The sequence below is a fragment of the Apteryx rowi genome, unplaced genomic scaffold, assembly GCF_003343035.1.
Source record: "Apteryx rowi isolate R43461 unplaced genomic scaffold, aptRow1 scaffold_152, whole genome shotgun sequence".
NCBI classification, from domain to species: domain Eukaryota; kingdom Metazoa; phylum Chordata; class Aves; order Apterygiformes; family Apterygidae; genus Apteryx; species Apteryx rowi.
In genome coordinates this window covers 1,387,983-1,397,860 of record NW_020447775.1, presented here as the reverse complement: position 1 = coordinate 1,397,860, position 9,878 = coordinate 1,387,983, and the positions used below count along the sequence as shown (strand labels likewise).

Genomic DNA, 9,878 nt, shown 5'->3' with positions numbered 1-9,878 from the left:
AAGTTCCTCTTTATGTAATAAACCACAGATGAGAAAAGCCAGAATTTCCTTAAAAGAAGAAGGGGCTTCCTGTTAATATTGAGGAGTTTCAAGGAAAGTTTCCCCTACTGTCATATGTTCTTTTGCTTTTATATACAGGAATAAGGAAGGACAGCAAAGCACAGGAAGGAGAAGCAAGGTTCATTTGCTTACTGTGTGCAGGCCTGTGTGTGAATGGCTACTCTGATCACTCCATCCATGTTCTCACTAACCCAGAACGTGGAAACTCCTTGTGTATCCTGATGCATCACCAAAGAAGCTTCTCTCTTCTTCTCCACCTGCCCTCAGAGGCATCTTGGAGTTCTTCAAAGAAGTAAACGGGTTTGGCATTGAAGTGGCTGGCCTACAGCTACAGACTCAGAGCCCTGAATCATGCGAGACAGATTTGCACTCAGCCATTCAGCACAGCCTGCTGCTTTGTCAATATTTCATTAAAGCCGTATCTGCACACTGGGACCTCCTTTCTCCTGCTGGTAAAACTACGCCTTCCTGAAAACCTGATCCAGGCCTTCAAAACCTGTAGAGATTCAACAAAGATGAAATTCCCAAATCAGCTTCCTTCTCAGACAGTGCAGGTCTCACAGGAATTATGACCATCACTACTCCCACCATGGTTACTTCCTGTCAGAAGACTGAGAAGGAGGATCAGAAAGTCACAACAAATGGGTACAGCCTGTATTTGTGATTTGGGAGCAATAACATCCAGACTATAGCTTTGACACGTTTGCTTCTCGATACTCTGAACAAGAGCGCCAATATTTGTTTTCTAATGCTACTAAAGAACATTTTTTCAGCTCCTCTAGGAAAATAGATGAAAGTTCATTCTTCCTCTGAATACAGGGAGAGGGCAAGAATGTGAACAGGTTAAATTTCAAGAGGACCTTTCACTTCACTGCAATGCACTTTTTAAACACTCTTAAGTCACACAGCAAACCTCTGCGGCAGATTTCATTAACCCATTGATAGGAATAAAAAAGAGGATCAGAAAGACAATGAACTAACACAGGGAGCCAGCAGATGAGTGAAATGTTTCATATGCAAAACCAGAAACTGCACTGAGGAATCAGCCATTCCAGTCCTTTCCCTAACCTCTGTAGGCACCATTTTCGGCAAAGAGATTTTGTGCTTTTGCAATGCTTGCTCTGTATACTGCTAGCAAATTGTTACAGCTAAGTAGAAAAGCAAACAGGCAGCTTTTGAGATTGACCAAGAGGAAGGTGTCTTCCACAGAAAAATAAAGTCAGAAGAACAGGTAGGCATACCTAGAGCACATTTTATCCCAACCTTTTGAGCCTCTGATCCCATCCTTCCATCATTAACAGTATTAGCTGTGCTCCCCGAGTTCAAAACCTGGGACAGAGAGACCCTAGCAACCTCCGTACACATCAGTGAGAGCAGCCAGATATTTTTTCCAAATCTAAGTTCTAGACAGAGCAAAAAGAAGAATGAAAAGGCCATTTCCAGCGACATTTGCAGTAACACTTCCTAAACAGATTCGGTTTTGTGTTGTGCTAGACCTGTGAAAAACTCCTCAGAGAGTAAGCAGGAAGACAGAAAGTATTTTGATGTATTTTAGAGTTACAAAGAAGCAGGTCAATTATGACAACTCCTGAAGTAATAATAACCAGGGCAGATTTATTGCATTGATCTTTGGAAACCAGTGAGACTTCTATAATATTTCAGCACGGGATGTTATCAAAGCTATAATTCCATTCCACTGAGATATACATTCTTATCACAGGCGCACTAAGTGACTAAAAAGCCTTAAAAATAAACGTAGGCAAAGAATCTATTTTTCTTTCCACTCCAAGTAACCAAAGCCTGTAGTTATCTGTCCCAGAGGGTCTAACAGAGCCCACTGTTACACAAACAAAACGGCCAGGTGGACATCATTACCAAAATTTTCAAAAGCAGAGACAGAGAGTCCCCATTCGGTGACATTCTACAGGGATCTCTAATTGCAGAAGGAGCGGAACAACCACCTCTCTCAGTCAGCCTAAACTTAGCACCTTAAATCACTAGTGACTTTGGGAAACTGAAGAGAAAGTTGCAGAAAATTCCACCCCTGCAGCACGTATATGCCTTGGACCTTCCTGAAACTCACCTGAAGCTGAGAAAGCGCTCTAAAACAAGGACCATATTTTCTGTAAAATGGTGTGACACTCCCATCTGCAGAATTGTAAGGGTGATACAGCAAAGGAGCTATTTTGTACCTGTGGAGTTACAGCACCGGAGGATTACCAGGACTGGGATATTTCTTACGACTTCAAAAAAAACCAAAGTGGTTTTGACTACACAACTGACGGTGGGTACTGTATCCAAATACCTAACAAAAATTGGCTGGCTTTTAAAGGGAGAATATTTTCCGGCTTCTTTCCAACCTGCTCTCAAAGCTACCTCAGTAAAATGCTAGACTGTATCTTGACAGAGATGYAGGAAAAAAAGAGGTTCTATAGCTACACGTGAAATCCTAAGCCATTTTCCTTAGTTGCAGGTGTTGATACGTCATCTAGGCCAAACTTGCTTCAGCTTATACTTTTTATTCTAAACTTCACAATACCAAATGAATGAAGAGCCAAGCAGAGAATTTGTTTGATTCCCCATCCTTTTCCTCCTTCTCTCCTCCCCGCCCATCAAAAAAATTAACCTGTTGCATTCTTCCAAAATGTGTCATTAAGTGGTGGAAGACAACCTTTCTTAGCAATTCATGAACACAGCAAACTGTTTTGCCTGATGGCAGTACTGCAGAGATGCACTCAACTTATTTTTTGTCACTTGGCAGAAACRCCCCATTGTTCTAATTCCTAATCTTTTTGCAAGGAGAAGAAAAACTCATACAGTAGCCCTGTAACATGAAGTTAAAATTACACATGCGCGCGCACACACACACACACACACACGCACACACACTCAGCACCATTCCTGGGTAAAGCAGCTTCTCTGGCAGCAACAGCTGGAGCTGAGGGCTTGAAGTATCCATAGGGAAAAGAGAATATCATGCTTGATTTAATGCCCTTCTCATGGGATTTACTCTTGGCAAAGTGCCTGCGTAGCCTACATCAGAAGGGATACGCAGTTCRTATGTGGATCCGACGCTCGTCATGAGGAAGCTGTTTAGCACTAATGGTGACTAACAGGAGTGAGCATCCCCTGAATTCAAAGTGCGCCTGGGAACCATCCCCCATCAGTAGAAAGCCAAAGGCCCACCCGATTTTGGTGGCAGAGGGAGAAAGAAGGATAAATACCCACTTCTCTCTCCAGTGTAACCAAAAGCAGTGACCAGAAATTACTGCTAGTTTCTATAATCAGATAATGAACAGAACAGTCTCAGAGCATGAAAATCTGCAAACAAAAATGTGAAGTAAACAGCCTGACACTTGCCCTTTGGATCCTTTTAGAAACACACTATTTTTCCAGGTGTGAGATAGCTAATATAGGTAATATATAAGGACAAATAAAGCCTTGACCAGCCTACTTTATTGGAATTTGATCTGTGCCCATCAGAACATTTCCAGAATCCTGTACGTTTGTTAAAAAACTTTACAGTAACAAAGTAAAAAACCTTGCAAGGTCAAAAAATGCATTTGTTGTAATTCTACTGCTTGAGASTAAGCATCACACTGGTACACTGCTGCTCACCACGGATCTGTAAATAATAAAGAGTACATTGTTTCTTTCGGTAGCTGTTCAGGATTAGACCAGATGTAACAACTACCTGCGTTTTGCAGTGTGGAGGAACTGGGGGACAGGGAGCTCTAGGCTGCTTGCTGTTGTTTATGGAACAAATCGTCCCACAGCTTTCAGAAATAATACAGGAATGGGGAGAAATAGTGGACATCATTACTTCTTGGGACCGCACAACCTTGCACTGATTTGCCAGTCCGTAAGGCGTGGAAAAGCCAGGCTACGAAAAGGAGACAAGAGAAAGGTGCTGAAGCGCAGAACCGGTACAGAACAGGCAGCTTTCCTTGCTGGTGTGACAAAAGAAAGTGGAAAATCCCTGCCAATATAATGAATTTTTGAATCACAATGGAGTTTGGGGAAGACAATCACAGCCCCTCCCCCACAAAGCATAAAAAAGACAGCATAAAAAAGACAGCCTAAGAATTATCTCAACAGGCTCTTTTTTTCTTTTTCTTTCTTTTTTTTTCTTTTTTCTTTTTGTACAACATCTTTCATGTAAACTGTGTCCAAAGTTAACAAGTAGACATGTAGAAACAAACAAAAACCCCTCCACCCACCTTTCTTCAGTTTAAAAAGGAAAAGGGAAGAAGCGTATTCAGATCCAATCTGAGAGGAAATTAAGGAGCCTGTTTCAGAAGTGACTCGGAAGCTGCAAATCATGGAAAGACTGTGGTCCAACTGGTCGCCTGCTTTACATATAGTTCCTGAAGAGCGAAAACGTGAGCAAGTAGATCCAGGCTTGTGGATATATCCTAGTACGAGTCCATAAGCTGTTTTAAAAACAGCCAAAAGACAGGATTTCATTCCAGAAAGCAAAAGAAAAAAAAAAAAACAGAAAGGCTAAACTTTTCCTATGTCTTGGAGATACCTTTCTGTACGTTTGTGTGACACCTCATATGGTGGGATTCAGATGTGACTGGGCTTCTCCATGACGCTGTAACAGCAGTAACAAGCTTGCTGAAATTAGTAAACTTGTAATGACTTCAAAGGGCTTTGCCTCAAGGCAGTGAACAATTTCTGGAGCCTGTTTTTCTTCAAATCYTAACTTTTGTTTTCTATACAAATATCCCCTTCCTTCTATTTGTACCTCTTTGATAAAGACAGATCACTCCTACAGACGTGTGTTGGTGAAGAAAAGCAGGAGTAAAGCAGTATTTCTTGCCCAGGACAGGAGCTGCAGYCCTCTCCCAAAGGCCAGTGAGATCCAACTACCAACAAACAAAACTAATTTCGGAGAAGAGAGAAAGCCGAAAAGGTATTTCACAGGAATCTAGCTGGCATCCAAACACCCAGTGAAATTCGGCAGAGAAATTCTACATTTTTAATACAAGCACTGCACAAAGTTATTTGCAAATGAATTCTGCCTGTTCCTTCCTGTCATGCAACTCTTGATCATTCACTCTCATTTCCCTTTTCCACTCCCTCTGCAACTTACAGTACTTGTTGGAAACGTATTCCTCGTTTGAGAAACACGAATTGATAACATTCTCATCACCTCCTACTTTGAGGGAGGGCAAAAAAGGAAGGGAAATGAGTATTATTTGATTTGCTTGCATGTGCTCACATTTCAGAAGGGCAAGTTAAATCTGATTGGGAAGTATTGATCATTTCAGCGAGAACTCAAAGGGATCCCCTAAGAACGAGCCTCAGATGTTAAGGTGGGCTAACATGTATGATCAGCATCTTTTGAGGCCAGCCGAAGAGGAGATTCTCCCTTTCACCATTCAGGAGTTTTATGGAGAAAGGGAAGGATTTTCTCTCTGACCAGGGAGGGTGATAGGACATGGAACAGCCTCTTCCCTTTGCACAAAGGATTTTGGTTTCCAGGCTCTTATTTTAGCCTTCTTGAGCGGTAGCCTTTTCCCCAAACACTCAGGTATCACTAGGGGTAGCAGTATTTAGGACCCACCACTGTGCTATCTTTTTGTTGTGGACACAGCTCGATCCGCACAGAGGCAGTGACTACAATGTTGAGCGCCTCAGCGTTAAGAGGTTTCCGGATCAGGAGATACTGACATTGTTTGTATTTGATGGAGGGAAAGGAGGAAAAAAGAAGGCCAGGACTTATGTAAACGTTTGCAGATATTGATTAGCTTATTGTAAAAAGAAAGGCTTGGTGTTGATACACATTAGCAGAGAAAGTCTGAATGCTACCACCTTCACCGCAGACTCGGAGCTCAGCTTTCACACCAGCCGTTTCAGCACCTTGCCCCAGCCACATAAAAGACCCCTATAATAAGGAGGAAACACAAACCTCCATATTTTGTAAGTAACAATCTGCAGACCCTAAGCAAATACAAGGATGTAATTCACTCCAGGATTTCTGCAGCTGTTAATAAATCACTCAAGCTGCACTCTGGCAGCTTACGACATCAGCAGAACCCCTCAAGTGAATTACAGCCATTAATTTACACAGAGGAGGCCATCTATCATCTATTATTGACCATCTGTTACTGAGAATATGTACATTTTTGATAAATTAATAAGATTTCTGATAGCAAATGACTTTTATTTTATTCGTTTTTACATTCATTCRTGCTGTTTAACTTTGGGGATGTAATTGCCAGTGAAAACTGACTCGTGACATCAGTCAGAGGTGATTACACTGACTGCAATGGCACATCTCCCAGCGCGTTCAGTGGGGCACAGGCTCACATTAGCGCCTAAGGCCACCCTCCTGCACTGATGTGAGTAGAAGGGATTGATTTTCTCGGAGATGTCACAGGAAGATAGCTACTTGCTCAGCGTACGAGGAAACAAATTCTTCGTGTGCCCATGCCAACGTAAAAATGCTCTGCCCCTGTTTGCTGTGTAACTCACCATTTGAAACCTGTTATCCCTTTGCATAACATCATTTCTTGCAAACAGTAAAAATAATGGCTATAGAACATCTGCTTGCTGTAAACAGAAGATAAAACATTACCATAACTGCAAGATCGAGTTCATTTCACCTGCTGATTTACTTCAGCTCCTTCCTTGTATTTCTTTCTTGTTCCTCATGTTTCTGCTTCGCTTGGTGGTATCGCTGCTCTGTTAAAAGTAGCAGAATTGAGTGTATGGATTTGGGTTAYGGCACACCCCATTTAAAATTCCAGCAAGAGTTATAGCGCTAATAAACATACGGTGCTTTTTTTAAAAGAGAAGGTCATCATCAACGCTTCGACATACTTAGAGATTTCAGTGTATGGCACATACGGCAGGCGATATCGGAGCGCTTCTGGGCAGCYGAACCGAGAGCTTTGGTGTAACGGAGAAGGTGGGGTCGAACTACCGACGGGAGACAGACTGGGGCACAGCTGACTAACAGGGAGTTCAGCGCTGGCTCGGAGCAGTATCGCCGGGAATTACTTAGTATTCAGCGAGCTCTGCTCCCAGATTCTTGGTGCGGTGCTTTTTAACTTTCCCTGCACGAAGGGGCCTTATAGCCTGGCAGGCCTACTAAAGTGCCCCAACGTATATGACAGCTAGGCTCATAAACACTCCCAGACGTCCTTTTCAAAAAATGCTTAGACTGGGGCTATGCAGAAGTACTGCAGAACAAAAGCAAGCAAGAAAAAAATGTCTATGCAGCTGAGTTTAAACTGTCAAGTGGGCAATGGACTTTTCGATTATGATTATATGCTCGTAGCCCTCAAAATTACCCATTACCACAGTATTTAAGGCCAGATCTGCAAATCAAACAAAAATGGACAAACGCCTCCCTGGCACACAGGGACACAACACCATTTGCTAATCTAGAGCTCTGTCTTTTTCAGCTGAAGCTGAATTTGGCTTTATATCACTGGAAAGGTGTAGTCACAGTAGCTGTTGTTTTGAAAAGGGAGACTAAGGACCGAAGGCCTGATTCTGCAGCTGCAGCCGCAAGCAGAATTTTGTACCTATACAATGCCCCAGTAATTGCAACACAGCAGCTTCCATGCATCACTCAAGTCTAAAGCTCAAGTTTTGCTTCTTAAAATATATGGTTTACAAAGCCACTCATCACATAAATATTTCAGAAACTACAGTTTTTCACTGAAAATTGGGTAACCAAATATGTTTGCAATATTAGTAGCATACACGAGATGCTGAAAACGTAAAAGCTGTTGTCAAACTGGGAAACATCTACAAAGTTAACAAATAGCAAAAGCAGTTACTTTTAAATTTTATCACTGTAACAATTTAGGAATAATACTAAGAGAATTAAAGGCATAAGTTCTATCAATTCTTTGCAGTGCACGCTGAAATAAACTTGTCCATTGCATGGCATATACCCATAATCTTTCAGTCTCATAGTATCTTAAAAAATTCTCCAGCAGAAGTCACAAAATCTCCACAGGTATATTGAGTAATATGCGACGGAATTAAATTTTCACTCCTYCTGAAAATAGTGCCACCGTCGCCATCCTTTGTTAACTAATTAAAAATAGTAGAAGTTTCAGATTTCAGAATTCCTGTCCTGCTGAGGATTAAACCTACCATAATAGTAGTAATTTAGGAAGCGAAACCAATGCTGAAACTATTTGTAGGTTTTGTACAATACAAAATATAATTAAATTTCTGAAATTACATTTAGCTGGAGCTAATCTCCATGCATCTGCTGGTTTGCAGAAATGTAGCCAGTACCTGTTGATATGTCCTATAAAGAAAGGGGGTAAAACTGAAATCTAGTCAAATACGAGCAGTTAAAAATAGCGTAACACAGCAAACTTATTCCTGAAGCACGCTATCATGGTTTTACCACCCAACTTTCTTACTTTCAGAGGCAGTATTTTGTGTTACTATATGAAAGACCTACAATAGGGAAGTGTTGTAAAGTAGGAGAAACAACAAAACCAATTGCAATCAAACTGAAAACAGGCTTTTTATTTTCTTTAACTGTTATAATTGTTACGACAGTAGCAGGGGAAATAACTTTTACATGAGTACACTCTGAAAAATCAACATCCTTTCAGACTTAACCTGGGCGTTGTTGGCAGATCACCTGCCGGAGTCCATAGGAGGGCTGTAAATAATTTTTTGCACGTGCACTATTTCAACCACATTAAGGACTCACCGTCCACTGTTGGAATTAGGGAAAACTCTTGTTGCCGGTAAGGCCAAAGCCAACATCTTCAGTCTAGCAATATCTATATTTCTGAGATGACTGTAGAGATTTCCATAAGTATACTGAGCAACGTGGTGCATCTAAAAGACAATGTATAAATGTCATTTTTAATATTAACATAGTGTCTCTGCTTGTGATGTTATCAATAACTAGCTCTTGCTTAAAGTCTTTCCTTCAGAGGTTTATAAATGAACTGCAAAAGTCTGTGCTCAACGGATCTAACAATTGGGCACACCAAATTGTAGCTTTAGAAGCAATTTATTGCTACTAAATTGTAGTAAAATCAATTCAAATAGAAATTTTGTTTGTTGGGGCACACGCCATTTCCAGATATTTTTTTGCTTGTGCAATTAAAGCAAAATTATACTAAATTCTGAATGAAATTATACTGTTTTATTAAAACCTCTTAGCTTTCCAGTATTAATAACACCAGTAGAAAACTGAGGACTTGGTAGTCCTGGTGAGTAGCTGTAGAGAAGAAAGTTGTGGCAAATCTTCTCCTTTTCCAGGAAGGCTGAATGAGCTGAAATTATCTAAAAGTTTCTAGTAAACCTGTAAACCTCATATATGAGTCGTACTATAATCAGCCTACGAACATCATACAACAAGAAACAAAGGGCAACTTAAAATATTAAGCACGTAATAAAACCTCCGAACTTTGAGCAGGAAACGTTCGCCGTCGAATTTCCCAACTTCTGGAGACATGAGGGGGGGGTCGGCAATTACCGCACTAAGAAGCTTTTTCACAAATGTATTTAATTAAGCGCTGAACGGCAACCCGCTTTGGGCTCACAAGAGACTTCTCAGAATTTTCAGAAYTTTCCACATCATAATTTTTATTTTTATTTTTTTAAAAAAACACCGGAAGGCCCCAAGTAGCCCCTTTTTTAGGCGGCGTTTCACTGGGGCCCAGGACACGGGCGTTCGCGGGCGAAGCGGCTGCCGCTCCCCTGAGGAAACCCTCGCAGGGGCACCCGCGCCTCCCCAAAAATAAGGGGCGATGGGGGGCTGCGGCGCGTCCCGAGCGCGGGGCCTCTGAGGAAAACTCCCGGGGGGCGCCTTGGGGAGG

The 9,878-nt window shown here is 41.6% G+C and overlaps 1 long non-coding RNA gene across 2 annotated transcripts; it reads right to left on the bottom strand.

Moving 5' to 3' along the window:
• Positions 1-4,256: 4,256 nt before the first annotated feature.
• On the bottom strand, positions 4,257-9,872 carry LOC112962695. Of its 2 annotated transcripts, XR_003252382.1 has the most exons (4): positions 9,459-9,872; positions 8,759-8,889; positions 6,647-6,753; positions 4,257-5,953 (listed from the first exon to the last, which is right to left on the bottom strand). It is a non-coding gene; the product is annotated as an uncharacterized LOC112962695 (long non-coding RNA). The 2 variants fall into 2 exon arrangements; XR_003252381.1 differs by having other exon boundaries at positions 4,257-6,753.
• Between the last annotated feature and the right edge of the window lie 6 nt (positions 9,873-9,878).